Source organism: Hyla sarda, unplaced genomic scaffold, assembly GCF_029499605.1.
Source record: "Hyla sarda isolate aHylSar1 unplaced genomic scaffold, aHylSar1.hap1 scaffold_1044, whole genome shotgun sequence".
Taxonomy (NCBI): domain Eukaryota; kingdom Metazoa; phylum Chordata; class Amphibia; order Anura; family Hylidae; genus Hyla; species Hyla sarda.
The window spans coordinates 1-16,868 of record NW_026607663.1 but is presented as its reverse complement, the minus strand read 5'-3'; the positions used below and the strand labels follow the sequence as shown (position 1 = coordinate 16,868).

The following is a 16,868-nucleotide window of genomic DNA, read 5'->3' as shown; positions in this document are numbered from 1 at the left end:
GAAATTCTGCATACCTGCAAAAAACATATCTCCATTGATAACCCCTATTTTAAAACGGGCAGGGGGATAAAGAACTCTTCCATCTGCGTCTTCCTTGAACTTTACTTTAAATCTCCACTTTGTTGTCCAGACTCCATACTGATTATAAATTTTCCCAAGTGGCGCAATTTCCTCACAAAATTGGGTCAAAAGAATTATAATATCCTCCTCAGGGACGTAAGGACTATACATCCTCACCGTTAAAATTCTTTCTCTCCTGGGAAAGTGGGGAATGACTTCCACGCCCTCCCACACTGGATCAGACTTGATTGTCTCAAATTTCTTCCAAAATAAATCATAATCCTCTTCGGAAACCAAAATAACATCAAAGCACCCCTTCTTTGGAAATTCCAACATGGAAAGGATTTGTGTCTTTGCAATTTCCAAAACTCCAAAAAGAATTTCCTCCATTACAAAGGAAAGTCCTCTTCTTTTCTTCTCAAGGTCTTTCAGCAGGATCCGGACCCCATTCTTGATCTTCCCAAAAAAAGGAACCTCCTCTCCAACAGATTGAGAGGTGTCCATGATCTCTTCCATCTTCAATAGGCGTGTCCAGGCAGGGACAGAAAAACACTCCCCCAACAAAGAGTGGGCAGTGAAGGGTGATCGCCCCCCGTTGTCTGGGGACTAAGCCGGCTCCCTAATAGCAGCAGGGGGGTGAAGTCCCTCCGTTAAGAAGGACGATCCCCCCAGGCCAAGGAGCCGGGTACCCCAGACACCCTCTGACCAGACCAAGTGAGCAGATACTACACTTGATCTTAGCCAAAAGGCCGAGAAGCGATAACCGTGAAAGGGGCGGGCCCAACAAGGTCCCCTTCATGGGCACTATCACTGCTTGCTGTCAGGGAGGCTGCCAGACAATTTTCCATGCACACTCTGGGCTGGGGGGCAGTCAACCACCAGTACACACAGCAGAACCTAAACCCATACCATTATTGCTAAGCAGCAAGACAGGGGCCCATTGCACTCCCACGGGGCCTTTTTAAATGCAATCCATAACCCGGATTTGCCAGGAACCCTTCTTACTCCTCCTACTTGCATGTGACACTGGGCTTAGGATCTGCATAGGAAACACACACACAAGCACACACCTACCTTTGTTGCCTGCAGATGCCTCCTTGGCTGTCCCCAAACGGTATCAAACCAACACCCACGGGAAGCTGTAAGCATAGAGGACATGCCTGCACCCCATTGGACTTACCTGTGTGGGTTAAATCCGGTTATTTGACAACCTATGGCGGTGATGGTTCTGCTCAGGCAGAGCAGTGCTGATGCTCCTCATAAAGCTGTCGCTGCTGTGAAGGTTCTAGGTGACATCACAAATCCCTTTGGTTACATACACAACAAAGCTGGGTTGTTGTTGTTTACACTCTGCAAGGCCTGTGGAAGTGAGTGACATCATAGCACTGTAGTTCTGAGGGTTCAAGATGGATGCAACAATCTCCTGTTGCTTCTATGAAGGCCGTAATAGACGACATCACCAAACAGCTCCATAGTCACATACACAGCAAAGGAGAGATGTTGTTTACACCTAGTGATGTCAGTGGTATTGAGTGACATCACAGCACAGTGCTAAGGCTCCTGGGCCTGGACACAGCAGCGGCTGCAATATCTCAACGGAGAATACGTTTATATCTATGTGTGTGTGTGCGCATATATATATATATATATATATATATATATATATATATATATATATATATTTCTCCGCCGAAATCACTTTTAAACCCATTTCCACCTTTTTTTCCCTTCTCTTCCTCTTACTTTTTTTTCACGTTTTTTTACGTTTTTCTCCTTTTCGCCTCTTTTCTGGGCGTATTATTCTTCTTTTTCTTCTTTTTTTTCGTCTAATGCATACCCCATCAGTGCAGCAATGCTTATTCAATACCGCCAGCAGATGGAGACACTGGGGGATAATTTTCTAAGGATTTATACTGATTTTTCCTGTCTGAATTTGTCGCACAGAAAGTTGCAGGCCAAATATGTGTGACATTTCTGCGACTTTAGCTTCTAGAGCATTTTTACAACATTATACATAGGTGCTGAATACATAAAAAGCGACTGTTCAGCGACAGACAAGTCGCATCGGCTGAAAGTAGGCCAGAATGTCAGTCCATGTTGGAGCAGGTTTAGATACAGTCTAAAGCATAGATCTCAAAGTCTGTGCACAGAATTTAGCAAGGGCCTCGCACCTTCTGATGCATCAGGTAGGTGCACAATAGCATAGCCTAACCCTCTGTACTTTGGTCTATATTGATGCGGGACATAGACAGCCAGCTGATGACCAATCCATTAGTGCAATGGATGGCTGGAAGCATTTGTCTTTGCCTTTGCAATACCACAGAAGCAATGCATGGTCAATGTACAGCAATGACACACCTGTGTGAACAGCCAGGGGACCCCCCCCCCCCCCCCCATGTTATGTTACATAGTTACATAGTTAGTACGGTCGAAAAAAGACATATGTCCATCACGTTCAACCAGGGAATTAAGGGGTAGGGGTGTGGCGCGATATTGGGGAAGGGATGAGATTTTATATTTCTTCATAAGCATTAATCTTATTTTGTCAATTAGGAACATTCAGCACCCACCCGCTATCAAGGCAGCTGCCTATCATGTCATGCCCTACCTGCACAGGTGTGCTGGCTACTCAAATGATCCAATTAAGGAGGCCATTTAGTCAGCAGCAGCAGAAGTCCTGTGCCTGGACGCTCCAACAGGGGCCAGACACAAGCAGAAGCAGAAGCAGCAGAAGCAGCAGCAGCACCACCTTTTGTTTTTTGGCTGCAGCAGCAGCAAGGCCCACAGGGCTGGCTAGCTGGCTAGCCAGCAAGCAGGTAGCAATGAAAGTAGGAATCTTTCTTTTTAACCCTGTAAGGGGGTGGTGCACTGTACCCGAAGATACTGCCATATCGGGTCAATGCATAGGGCGACGGAAGCAAGCTTCGAAATCGGCCCCCGTTCTCAAAAATCCATTTAATATATGGTCCCCAGATAGGGGACGTATCAGATATTAAACTGATAAGAACAGATACTACACTTGATCTTAGCCAAAAGGCCGAGAAGCGATAACCGTGAAAGGGGCGGGCCCAACAAGGTCCCCTTCATGGGCACTATCACTGCTTGCTGTCAGGGAGGCTGCCAGACAATTTTCCATGCACACTCTGGGCTGGGGGGCAGTCAACCACCAGTACACACAGCAGAACCTAAACCCATACCATTATTGCTAAGCAGCAAGACAGGGGCCCATTGCACTCCCACGGGGCCTTTTTAAATGCAATCCATAACCCGGATTTGCCAGGAACCCTTCTTACTCCTCCTACTTGCATGTGACACTGGGCTTAGGATCTGCATAGGAAACACACACACAAGCACACACCTACCTTTGTTGCCTGCAGATGCCTCCTTGGCTGTCCCCAAACGGTATCAAACCAACACCCACTGGAAGCTGTAAGCATAGAGGACATGCCTGCACCCCATTGGACTTACCTGTGTGGGTTAAATCCGGGTTATTTGACAACCTATGGCGGTGATGGTTCTGCTCAGGCAGAGCAGTGCTGATGCTCCTCATAAAGCTGTCGCTGCTGTGAAGGTTCTAGGTGACATCACAAATCCCTTTGGTTACATACACAACAAAGCTGGGTTGTTGTTGTTTACACTCTGCAAGGCCTGTGGAAGTGAGTGACATCATAGCACTGTAGTTCTGAGGGTTCAAGATGGATGCAACAATCTCCTGTTGCTTCTATGAAGGCCGTAATAGACGACATCACCAAACAGCTCCATAGTCACATACACAGCAAAGGAGAGATGTTGTTTACACCTAGTGATGTCAGTGGTATTGAGTGACATCACAGCACAGTGCTAAGGCTCCTGGGCCTGGACACAGCAGCGGCTGCAATATCTCAACGGAGAATACGTTTATATCTATGTGTGTGTGTGCGCATATATATATATATATATATATATATATATATATATATATATTTCTCTGCCGAAATCACTTTTAAACCCATTTCCACCTTTTTTTCCCTTCTCTTCCTCTTACTTTTTTTTCACGTTTTTTTACGTTTTTCTCCTTTTCGCCTCTTTTCTGGGCGTATTATTCTTCTTTTTCTTCTTTTTTTTCGTCTAATGCATACCCCATCAGTGCAGCAATGCTTATTCAATACCGCCAGCAGATGGAGACACTGGGGGATAATTTTCTAAGGATTTATACTGATTTTTCCTGTCTGAATTTGTCGCACAGAAAGTTGCAGGCCAAATATGTGTGACATTTCTGCGACTTTAGCTTCTAGAGCATTTTTACAACATTATACATAGGTGCTGAATACATAAAAAGCGACTGTTCAGCGACAGACAAGTCGCATCGGCTGAAAGTAGGCCAGAATGTCAGTCCATGTTGGAGCAGGTTTAGATACAGTCTAAAGCATAGATCTCAAAGTCTGTGCACAGAATTTAGCAAGGGCCTCGCACCTTCTGATGCATCAGGTAGGTGCACAATAGCATAGCCTAACCCTCTGTACTTTGGTCTATATTGATGCGGGACATAGACAGCCAGCTGATGACCAATCCATTAGTGCAATGGATGGCTGGAAGCATTTGTCTTTGCCTTTGCAATACCACAGAAGCAATGCATGGTCAATGTACAGCAATGACACACCTGTGTGAACAGCCAGGAGACCCCCCCCCCCCCCCCCATGTTATGTTACATAGTTACATAGTTAGTACGGTCGAAAAAAGACATATGTCCATCACGTTCAACCAGGGAATTAAGGGGTAGGGGTGTGGCGCGATATTGGGGAAGGGATGAGATTTTATATTTCTTCATAAGCATTAATCTTATTTTGTCAATTAGGAACATTCAGCACCCACCCGCTATCAAGGCAGCTGCCTATCATGTCATGCCCTACCTGCACAGGTGTGCTGGCTACTCAAATGATCCAATTAAGGAGGCCATTTAGTCAGCAGCAGCAGAAGTCCTGTGCCTGGACGCTCCAACAGGGGCCAGACACAAGCAGAAGCAGAAGCAGCAGAAGCAGCAGCAGCACCACCTTTTGTTTTTTGGCTGCAGCAGCAGCAAGGCCCACAGGGCTGGCTAGCTGGCTAGCCAGCAAGCAGGTAGCAATGAAAGTAGGAATCTTTCTTTTTAACCCTGTAAGGGGGTGGTGCACTGTACCCGAAGATACTGCCATATCGGGTCAATGCATAGGGCGACGGAAGCAAGCTTCGAAATCGGCCCCCGTTCTCAAAAATCCATTTAATATATGGTCCCCAGATAGGGGACGTATCAGATATTAAACTGATAAGAACAGATACTACACTTGATCTTAGCCAAAAGGCCGAGAAGCGATAACCGTGAAAGGGGCGGGCCCAACAAGGTCCCCTTCATGGGCACTATCACTGCTTGCTGTCAGGGAGGCTGCCAGACAATTTTCCATGCACACTCTGGGCTGGGGGGCAGTCAACCACCAGTACACACAGCAGAACCTAAACCCATACCATTATTGCTAAGCAGCAAGACAGGGGCCCATTGCACTCCCACGGGGCCTTTTTAAATGCAATCCATAACCCGGATTTGCCAGGAACCCTTCTTACTCCTCCTACTTGCATGTGACACTGGGCTTAGGATCTGCATAGGAAACACACACACAAGCACACACCTACCTTTGTTGCCTGCAGATGCCTCCTTGGCTGTCCCCAAACGGTATCAAACCAACACCCACGGGAAGCTGTAAGCATAGAGGACATGCCTGCACCCCATTGGACTTACCTGTGTGGGTTAAATCCGGGTTATTTGACAACCTATGGCGGTGATGGTTCTGCTCAGGCAGAGCAGTGCTGATGCTCCTCATAAAGCTGTCGCTGCTGTGAAGGTTCTAGGTGACATCACAAATCCCTTTGGTTACATACACAACAAAGCTGGGTTGTTGTTGTTTACACTCTGCAAGGCCTGTGGAAGTGAGTGACATCATAGCACTGTAGTTCTGAGGGTTCAAGATGGATGCAACAATCTCCTGTTGCTTCTATGAAGGCCGTAATAGACGACATCACCAAACAGCTCCATAGTCACATACACAGCAAAGGAGAGATGTTGTTTACACCTAGTGATGTCAGTGGTATTGAGTGACATCACAGCACAGTGCTAAGGCTCCTGGGCCTGGACACAGCAGCGGCTGCAATATCTCAACGGAGAATACGTTTATATCTATGTGTGTGTGTGCGCATATATATATATATATATATATATATATATATATATATATATATATATTTCTCCGCCGAAATCACTTTTAAACCCATTTCCACCTTTTTTTCCCTTCTCTTCCTCTTACTTTTTTTTCACGTTTTTTTACGTTTTTCTCCTTTTCGCCTCTTTTCTGGGCATATTATTCTTCTTTTTCTTCTTTTTTTTCGTCTAATGCATACCCCATCAGTGCAGCAATGCTTATTCAATACCGCCAGCAGATGGAGACACTGGGGGATAATTTTCTAAGGATTTATACTGATTTTTCCTGTCTGAATTTGTCGCACAGAAAGTTGCAGGCCAAATATGTGTGACATTTCTGCAACTTTAGCTTCTAGAGCATTTTTACAACATTATACATAGGTGCTGAATACATAAAAAGCGACTGTTCAGCGACAGACAAGTCGCATCGGCTGAAAGTAGGCCAGAATGTCAGTCCATGTTGGAGCAGGTTTAGATACAGTCTAAAGCATAGATCTCAAAGTCTGTGCACAGAATTTAGCAAGGGCCTCGCACCTTCTGATGCATCAGGTAGGTGCACAATAGCATAGCCTAACCCTCTGTACTTTGGTCTATATTGATGCGGGACATAGACAGCCAGCTGATGACCAATCCATTAGTGCAATGGATGGCTGGAAGCATTTGTCTTTGCCTTTGCAATACCACAGAAGCAATGCATGGTCAATGTACAGCAATGACACACCTGTGTGAACAGCCAGGAGACCCCCCCCCCCCCCCCCCCCCCATGTTATGTTACATAGTTACATAGTTAGTACGGTCGAAAAAAGACATATGTCCATCACGTTCAACCAGGGAATTAAGGGGTAGGGGTGTGGCGCGATATTGGGGAAGGGATGAGATTTTATATTTCTTCATAAGCATTAATCTTATTTTGTCAATTAGGAACATTCAGCACCCACCCGCTATCAAGGCAGCTGCCTATCATGTCATGCCCTACCTGCACAGGTGTGCTGGCTACTCAAATGATCCAATTAAGGAGGCCATTTAGTCAGCAGCAGCAGAAGTCCTGTGCCTGGACGCTCCAACAGGGGCCAGACACAAGCAGAAGCAGAAGCAGCAGAAGCAGCAGCAGCACCACCTTTTGTTTTTTGGCTGCAGCAGCAGCAAGGCCCACAGGGCTGGCTAGCTGGCTAGCCAGCAAGCAGGTAGCAATGAAAGTAGGAATCTTTCTTTTTAACCCTGTAAGGGGGTGGTGCACTGTACCCGAAGATACTGCCATATCGGGTCAATGCATAGGGCGACGGAAGCAAGCTTCGAAATCGGCCCCCGTTCTCAAAAATCCATTTAATATATGGTCCCCAGATAGGGGACGTATCAGATATTAAACTGATAAGAACAGATTTTTTTTTTTTTTTTTTTTTTTTTTTTTTTTTTATCTAAAGCCGAGGAACGTGCTTTCGATTCACCCAAAGTGCAAGAAAAAGTGCAAACGTGTTACACTAAAAAAACGTGCACAAAGGATGCGGTCTATCGCAAGCCCTTCTCCGATAGGAGAGAGGCCCCCCAACAAACCTTACCCTTCGCCTCCGGACCAAAAGGTACCTGCGAGGTTCCAGGTTCGATGTCCCTTTTCGCCGAAGCTACTAGGAGACCACAAATGCTCCCGGCATCCCCCTTGGCGTTAGCCAAGGTATCTGCCCGCAGAGCCGATTACGGTAGGTACCCTGCGAAGCAGGAGTACCCGGGGTGTTTGCAGGGAGGTGCGGAACCTAATGGCCACACACACCTCCCCTAGACCGCCAGGAGGGACACCCCGAAGGGCTACCGCATCCTGACAAATCCTGTGAACACACAACACGCAAAAAGTGACACAGTGAGACAAAAAATAAATAAATAAGTGAATGTGTGCAGATATACTGCCCGGACATCCGGCCGGATCTATAAAAATTTCTCTGATCCTAGCCAGAAGGCCGGGAATCAAGAGGTGAGTGCCACAAGGTGAAGAGATTATGGTGCCCGTGCTTCAACTCAGTGAGCCTATTCTCCCAGTGAGTTTCGGCACCTCGGGGTCACCACTCCCCGAGGCACAAAAGTACCTCGGCTCTAGACCCTCTCAGCCTCATGGCGAGACCCGGAGGGAACAGGTCACATCGGGGCAGCCGTCGAGCTGATTCCTCAGAACCAGCCCCGGAAAGCCCTGGTACACCTGCATCCTCCATGCAGCACCCATCCCCACCAGCATGAAAACTGATAAGAACAGATTTTTTTTTTAACTTGACTACCCTTACGGGGGCAACTTTATTAAAAATTAAATAATGTTAACAAAGTTGTGCAAATATGTCAATAAATACAGTTACATATAAATAACATATTTACAACATATTAAAACATAAAATGGGCACTTGGTGGCTTTACAAGATAGAATTCCATTCTTTTAAAAACCATTTTCTAGATAAAAGCGGAAATCTCTTCTTGTCTAAAAGATAGTACTGGTACATTTCATAAAAACAGATAGATAAAATGTCCTTCACAGATAAAACCTCATGCTTGAACAATAAAATATTCCTGGCCTTCCACAGAGCTGCCTTCACACAGTTTATGATCTTCCATGCAATAGTCTCTTGAGTCCGTGTTGGGCATTCCAGGCAACCATAAAAAACCACTGCAATATTTAAGTCTTTTAGTCCAGTTATCCTTTTTACCAGAGGGAGTATCTTTGTCCATATTTTCTGCGAGTAAAAACAAGTCCATATTAGATGGTGCACGGTCTCCTCTTGTCGGCATCCCTCCCTCGGGCAGGTTGCAGAGTTGGATAATCCTCTTCGGTGCTGGAATGCCCGGCATGGAAGACACTCGTGTGCGCAGCTCCAGGCCAGGTCCTTCTGTGAATTAAAAAGATAATTAATACTCAACATTTTCCAAATCTGTATACACTTCTGTTCGTTAAAATTTTTGATGGGAGTCACGGTACTGGTTTCTTTTATTTCCTTTAGTAGTTTTTTGCTATTGCACAGATCCTGAACACTTTTACCTTTAAAATTATATAAGTTTAAAATTTTTCCTAAAATCATGTATTGAGGGGGTAAATTCAAAGAATAAGGGCAACTTAAAACTGTAGAAAACCAGCCGTTCCTCCGCATAAAATAACCAGTATTAAAACGAACAAAATAAGACCAGTAGCTATCTTTAAAAACAGTAGTAAAACACATGCTAAAAAACTTTATTAAAAGGAAAGCTTTAAAATCTGGAAAATCCTTACCGCCCCTGGAGTTCGGTTTTATCACAATTTGTCTCTTTAATTTTTCGCTCTTAGAACTCCAAAAGAAAGTAAAACAAGCTTTTGTTATTTTCTTTAGAACCATTTCGGGGGGTGGGAAAACCAGACTTAAATACAATAAAATAGGTAAAAGCACCATTTTTGTAATTAAAACCTTCCCTTCCATTGTAAGTTCTCGCATGTTCCACATACATATTTTCTTATTTATTTTTTGAGCCACCAAGTCCCAGCTATTAAAACCATTATTAGACTCGTCAAAGGAGACACCTAAAATCTGCACCGACTCAGACACAGGGACGGGCACATCATACAAAGGCATTCCGCCTATGTTTAAAATGTTACTTTTGTTAAAATTGACTTTAAAACCGGAGGCACAATTAAAATATTGAATCTGTTTTAGCGTCTTCTGAAGCGATGGGGTGTCCCTGCAAAACACCGCAACATCGTCCATGTACCCCACTACCTTCGCCTCTAGTCCCCCTCCTCCTGGCAGGGGGACTCCATGGATCTGCTTATCCTTTCGTATTGTACATAAAAGAGGCTCTATTGCGCAAATGAAGAGTAGTGGGGACAAGGGACACCCCTGCTTCACTCCGGAATTTAAAATCACGCCCTGTGTCTTAAAACCATTTACTAAAATTTTACTAGTACAGTTATCATAAAAAGCTCTAAGAGACAATAAAAAGCCATCAGGTATACCCATTTTCTCTAAAACCTTAAAAAGATAAAAATGTGACACCCTGTCGAAAGCTTTTTCAAAATCTATGGATAAAACCGCCAGCTTTCCTTTTCTTAATTTGGTGTCGCTAATTACATCCTTTAAAAGGTTTAGGTTCTCCCATAAACTCCTCCCAGGCACCCCACAGACTTGGTTTGTATGAATTATTTTATGGATTACGTTCTTTAAGCGGTTAGCACACAGTTTTGCCATTATTTTATAGTCGCAGTTCAGAAGGGTGATTGGTCTCCAGTTTTTGAGTTCCGACCGGTCTCCCTTTTTGAATAGCAGGGAGACATCACCCTTCTTCCATGAGCCTGGGAGGATTTTAGACTTAAAGACTTCCGTAAAAAGGGAGAACAAATCTTCTTTTAAAATACCATAAAAAGTAACATAAAATTCAATGGGTATACCATCCGGCCCAGGCACTTTACCTGTTTTAAAACTCTTGACGGTCTCTAAAATCTCCTGCTCTGAAATATTCTGCAATAAAAAAGACTGTGAGACAGGATCTAAAAAATTGGTGATCTCCTTTAACGAGTCATTCATAAAACATTCATCAATGTGTTTTACATTAAAAAGATCCGCATAAAACTCTTGCACCTTTTTTAAAATACCCTGTACATCATTCACTCCTTCAATGTTTTCTATGAACCTTCTATTTTCATGTATTTTCTTAAAAAAAATACCTGGAGCAGGTCTCGTTTTCCTCAAGATGCTGTATTCGAGACCTAAAGATAATTTCTTTTCCTTTCTGCTCCAGGCACTTAGTTATTTCTTTTTTAAGATCATGTACCTCCTTCTCCACCTCCATCCCATGTGCTCTGAATTTGTACAGGGTTTGCAGACGAGTATTTAGGATATTATAAAATTCACGTTTTTCTTTAGCTTTCCTAACCCCAACACGGATAAAAAATTCTTTTATTTTTAGTTTCATTTTTTCCCACCAGATACTGGTGGGAGTGTTGGGGTCTTTTACTCGTCTGCATTCCTTGTAAAAGGTGATAAAATCTGATAAAACCTGCGGATCTTCTAAAAGGGACACGTTTAACTTCCAGGCATTCCTACCAGTTCTCCTTTTAAAATCACTTTTAACTTTAAAATACAATAATTTATGGTCAGAAAAAACATTGGTAAAAAGATCACAGTTAAAAGGCAGTATTTGATAAGAACAAAAAATAAAATCTATCCTGGAGCTACAGCTTGCATTGCTCCAGGTAACACCGTCTTCCTCTGGTACGTTAAAATTACATTTTTTAAAAACATCAGTGAGATTAAAATCTAAAATCAAGTTTTTTAACATAAAAGACGTCTTGTCATAGTTCCTACTCACTGCGTTCGAAAAACGGCGTTCTCCCCTTAAAATACAATTAAAATCACCTGATAAAACAAGAGGACTAGAATTGTTAATAAAAAGGGGTAAAATCTCCAACATTTTTATTCTTTCATTCTTATCAGGAGAACCATAAAAATTTAAAAACTGCCATTTAATACCATTAATAAAAGCGTTGACCAATAAAATTCTGCCTGGTAAAATTTCGTTAAAACTCTCAATTAAAACGTTCCCTTTAAAAAGTATGGCGACCCCTGCTGATCTGGACTCATTTGATCCAGACCAGACTGATGGACCGTGCACCCAATCATCTTCATATTCTTTATAATTTAATCTGTGCGGGATGCCACATTCCTGCAGGAAAAGGACGGAAGCAGCAAAAACCGACAAGTAATTAAATAGGGCAACCCTTCTTACTCTGGCGCTCACACTTCTCACGTTCAAGGACAGACCGGACAACTCAGCCATGGGAATGTACAAGAAAACGTCTTACACCTCTGATTCCCCCTCCGAAGCCTCATACCCCCCAAAATCTGACTCAACTGTACGCATAGAGGAAGCAGGAGAGGAGGCACCATCACTCAGCCGACCCCCCTCCTCCATCATGATTGAGGCATAGTTGTTCTCGGGCATCCTGGCAATCAGGGCTCCAGACTCATTGGGTTCTTCCACCTCTTGCCCCTCCATAGGGGTCGGGTGTTCACTTAGTTCCGTCTCTGGTACCTCAGAGACGGTCACCCCTGAAACCTCCTCCTGGCAGGGAGGAGGGGAGGTATCCCCTATGGGGACCTGTGGAGGAACGTCACTTGGGTTCCCTGCATCCGCAGGTACTTCCATCGGCTCCCCCTGGACCGCCTCCGAATAGAGTCTTCTGGAGCCCCTCCGCCTTTTAACCTTCACCTCTCCACCCGGATCATCGCTCTCAGGGGGACCCTGAGCCAGAGGTTGCTGAGGAGCGGATTCGGCCGCCGTCCGCTCCTCTCTTAACCCAGCATGCTCCTGGGGGCCAGTTTTTCCACCACTTGCACGTTTTTTGGCCATCCTCTGCTCTTTAGGGTCCCCTCCTTTTGCCTGAGGGGGGTCTTTCTCCATCTCACCGCTTACCTCTTGTGGGGGGGTAATCACTGGCTCTGCTTGCCTCGGCTGGTGTCCCGGTTGCTGTCCTTGCTGCCTCCAGGGTTGCCACTGCTGCTCCGTCCTATGTCTGTGGGGACAAGAGGAGAAAAGGTGACCGAATTGTTGACAGAAATTGCACCTCCCTCCTCTTGTGCATTTCTCTGTCTCGTGCTGTGTGCTACCACATTTTTTGCATGTACTTTCACAGTTTTCTTTTGTGTGTCCATATCTGTGACACTTCCTGCAGTAGCTTGGCATCCCCGCATAAAAGAGGTCGCCACACATATTATTTATTTTAAAACGAGCTGGTGGTAGTTGTATTCCCCCTGGCAATCTGTCATCTTTTTTGCATGTAACCTGAAATCTCCACTTAGATGTCCAGATGCCACAGCTGTTCATGATTTTTCCTCTGCACTCAACCTTACTAAAATAGACTTGTAAAAACAACTCAACATCGTGTAGGTTGGCGAAAGGGGAATACATCTTTACTACCACCAGCTTAATATCGTCTAGAACGTGCTCAATAATCCGGACACCCTGAAGCTTTTTGTCTTTACTCGCAGCAGCTCTGGTAACAAAATCTCTGTGGATGCCATTTTGTGTGAACGTCACATCAAAAATTTTACGCTTCGGGTAGTCCTGGATTGCCAATATCTCGCCCTTCTGTATTCCGAAAACTCCTCCGAGCACGTCCTCTACTACGAATTTCAAATCGTCCGCCCTTTTGGTATCATCCGTGAGAATGACTCTCACGGTGTTTTTGATCCTTGCGTATGCCGGCACAGAACCTGGATCCGGATCATCATCCATGGTTCTAACCTCTCTCCACCCGAAGGTCTTGAGAGGCGATCGCTACTCGTTACCCTGGGACTAGGCCCTCTCCCCAATAGCAACAAGTGGGTGAAGCCCAGGCAATAAACCTGGGCGATCCCACAAGGCCGAGGAGAGGGGTACCCGAGTACCTTCTGACCAGATCTCCTGTATTACTACACTTGATCTTAGCCAAAAGGCCGAGAAGCGATAACCGTGAAAGGGGCGGGCCCAACAAGGTCCCCTTCATGGGCACTATCACTGCTTGCTGTCAGGGAGGCTGCCAGACAATTTTCCATGCACACTCTGGGCTGGGGGGCAGTCAACCACCAGTACACACAGCAGAACCTAAACCCATACCATTATTGCTAAGCAGCAAGACAGGGGCCCATTGCACTCCCACGGGGCCTTTTTAAATGCAATCCATAACCCGGATTTGCCAGGAACCCTTCTTACTCCTCCTACTTGCATGTGACACTGGGCTTAGGATCTGCATAGGAAACACACACACAAGCACACACCTACCTTTGTTGCCTGCAGATGCCTCCTTGGCTGTCCCCAAACGGTATCAAACCAACACCCACGGGAAGCTGTAAGCATAGAGGACATGCCTGCACCCCATTGGACTTACCTGTGTGGGTTAAATCCGGGTTATTTGACAACCTATGGCGGTGATGGTTCTGCTCAGGCAGAGCAGTGCTGATGCTCCTCATAAAGCTGTCGCTGCTGTGAAGGTTCTAGGTGACATCACAAATCCCTTTGGTTACATACACAACAAAGCTGGGTTGTTGTTGTTTACACTCTGCAAGGCCTGTGGAAGTGAGTGACATCATAGCACTGTAGTTCTGAGGGTTCAAGATGGATGCAACAATCTCCTGTTGCTTCTATGAAGGCCGTAATAGACGACATCACCAAACAGCTCCATAGTCACATACACAGCAAAGGAGAGATGTTGTTTACACCTAGTGATGTCAGTGGTATTGAGTGACATCACAGCACAGTGCTAAGGCTCCTGGGCCTGGACACAGCAGCGGCTGCAATATCTCAACGGAGAATACGTTTATATCTATGTGTGTGTGTGCGCATATATATATATATATATATATATATATATATATATATTTCTCCGCCGAAATCACTTTTAAACCCATTTCCACCTTTTTTTCCCTTCTCTTCCTCTTACTTTTTTTTCACGTTTTTTTACGTTTTTCTCCTTTTCGCCTCTTTTCTGGGCGTATTATTCTTCTTTTTCTTCTTTTTTTTCGTCTAATGCATACCCCATCAGTGCAGCAATGCTTATTCAATACCGCCAGCAGATGGAGACACTGGGGGATAATTTTCTAAGGATTTATACTGATTTTTCCTGTCTGAATTTGTCGCACAGAAAGTTGCAGGCCAAATATGTGTGACATTTCTGCGACTTTAGCTTCTAGAGCATTTTTACAACATTATACATAGGTGCTGAATACATAAAAAGCGACTGTTCAGCGACAGACAAGTCGCATCGGCTGAAAGTAGGCCAGAATGTCAGTCCATGTTGGAGAAGGTTTAGATACAGTCTAAAGCATAGATCTCAAAGTCTGTGCACAGAATTTAGCAAGGGCCTCGCACCTTCTGATGCATCAGGTAGGTGCACAATAGCATAGCCTAACCCTCTGTACTTTGGTCTATATTGATGCGGGACATAGACAGCCAGCTGATGACCAATCCATTAGTGCAATGGATGGCTGGAAGCATTTGTCTTTGCCTTTGCAATACCACAGAAGCAATGCATGGTCAATGTACAGCAATGACACACCTGTGTGAACAGCCAGGAGACCCCCCCCCCCCCCCCATGTTATGTTACATAGTTACATAGTTAGTACGGTCGAAAAAAGACATATGTCCATCACGTTCAACCAGGGAATTAAGGGGTAGGGGTGTGGCGCGATATTGGGGAAGGGATGAGATTTTATATTTCTTCATAAGCATTAATCTTATTTTGTCAATTAGGAACATTCAGCACCCACCCGCTATCAAGGCAGCTGCCTATCATGTCATGCCCTACCTGCACAGGTGTGCTGGCTACTCAAATGATCCAATTAAGGAGGCCATTTAGTCAGCAGCAGCAGAAGTCCTGTGCCTGGACGCTCCAACAGGGGCCAGACACAAGCAGAAGCAGAAGCAGCAGAAGCAGCAGCAGCACCACCTTTTGTTTTTTGGCTGCAGCAGCAGCAAGGCCCACAGGGCTGGCTAGCTGGCTAGCCAGCAAGCAGGTAGCAATGAAAGTAGGAATCTTTCTTTTTAACCCTGTAAGGGGGTGGTGCACTGTACCCGAAGATACTGCCATATCGGGTCAATGCATAGGGCGACGGAAGCAAGCTTCGAAATCGGCCCCCGTTCTCAAAAATCCATTTAATATATGGTCCCCAGATAGGGGACGTATCAGATATTAAACTGATAAGAACAGATACTACACTTGATCTTAGCCAAAAGGCCGAGAAGCGATAACCGTGAAAGGGGCGGGCCCAACAAGGTCCCCTTCATGGGCACTATCACTGCTTGCTGTCAGGGAGGCTGCCAGACAATTTTCCATGCACACTCTGGGCTGGGGGGCAGTCAACCACCAGTACACACAGCAGAACCTAAACCCATACCATTATTGCTAAGCAGCAAGACAGGGGCCCATTGCACTCCCACGGGGCCTTTTTAAATGCAATCCATAACCCGGATTTGCCAGGAACCCTTCTTACTCCTCCTACTTGCATGTGACACTGGGCTTAGGATCTGCATAGGAAACACACACACAAGCACACACCTACCTTTGTTGCCTGCAGATGCCTCCTTGGCTGTCCCCAAACGGTATCAAACCAACACCCACGGGAAGCTGTAAGCATAGAGGACATGCCTGCACCCCATTGGACTTACCTGTGTGGGTTAAATCCGGGTTATTTGACAACCTATGGCGGTGATGGTTCTGCTCAGGCAGAGCAGTGCTGATGCTCCTCATAAAGCTGTCGCTGCTGTGAAGGTTCTAGGTGACATCACAAATCCCTTTGGTTACATACACAACAAAGCTGGGTTGTTGTTGTTTACACTCTGCAAGGCCTGTGGAAGTGAGTGACATCATAGCACTGTAGTTCTGAGGGTTCAAGATGGATGCAACAATCTCCTGTTGCTTCTATGAAGGCCGTAATAGACGACATCACCAAACAGCTCCATAGTCACATACACAGCAAAGGAGAGATGTTGTTTACACCTAGTGATGTCAGTGGTATTGAGTGACATCACAGCACAGTGCTAAGGCTCCTGGGCCTGGACACAGCAGCGGCTGCAATATCTCAACGGAGAATACGTTTATATCTATGTGTGTGTGTGCGCATATATATAT

At 45.2% G+C, this 16,868-nt stretch overlaps 4 non-coding genes and 2 pseudogenes across 4 annotated transcripts; all 6 read right to left on the bottom strand.

Annotated features, from left to right (window-relative positions):
• Positions 1-684: 684 nt before the first annotated feature.
• Positions 685-821, bottom strand: LOC130299257 (U2 spliceosomal RNA; annotated as a pseudogene).
• A 2,097-nt stretch (positions 822-2,918) lies between these two features.
• On the bottom strand, positions 2,919-3,109 carry LOC130299213 (U2 spliceosomal RNA). The gene has a single exon (XR_008850393.1). It is a non-coding gene; the product is annotated as a U2 spliceosomal RNA (small nuclear RNA).
• Positions 3,110-5,199: 2,090 nt separating this feature from the next.
• Positions 5,200-5,390, bottom strand: LOC130299256 (U2 spliceosomal RNA). Its single transcript, XR_008850434.1, has one exon. It is a non-coding gene; the product is annotated as a U2 spliceosomal RNA (small nuclear RNA).
• Positions 5,391-7,491: 2,101 nt separating this feature from the next.
• Positions 7,492-7,691, bottom strand: LOC130299253 (U2 spliceosomal RNA). The gene has a single exon (XR_008850433.1). It is a non-coding gene; the product is annotated as a U2 spliceosomal RNA (small nuclear RNA).
• A 5,886-nt stretch (positions 7,692-13,577) lies between these two features.
• Positions 13,578-13,710, bottom strand: LOC130299259 (U2 spliceosomal RNA; annotated as a pseudogene).
• A 2,085-nt stretch (positions 13,711-15,795) lies between these two features.
• On the bottom strand, positions 15,796-15,986 carry LOC130299245 (U2 spliceosomal RNA). Its single transcript, XR_008850425.1, has one exon. It is a non-coding gene; the product is annotated as a U2 spliceosomal RNA (small nuclear RNA).
• Between the last annotated feature and the right edge of the window lie 882 nt (positions 15,987-16,868).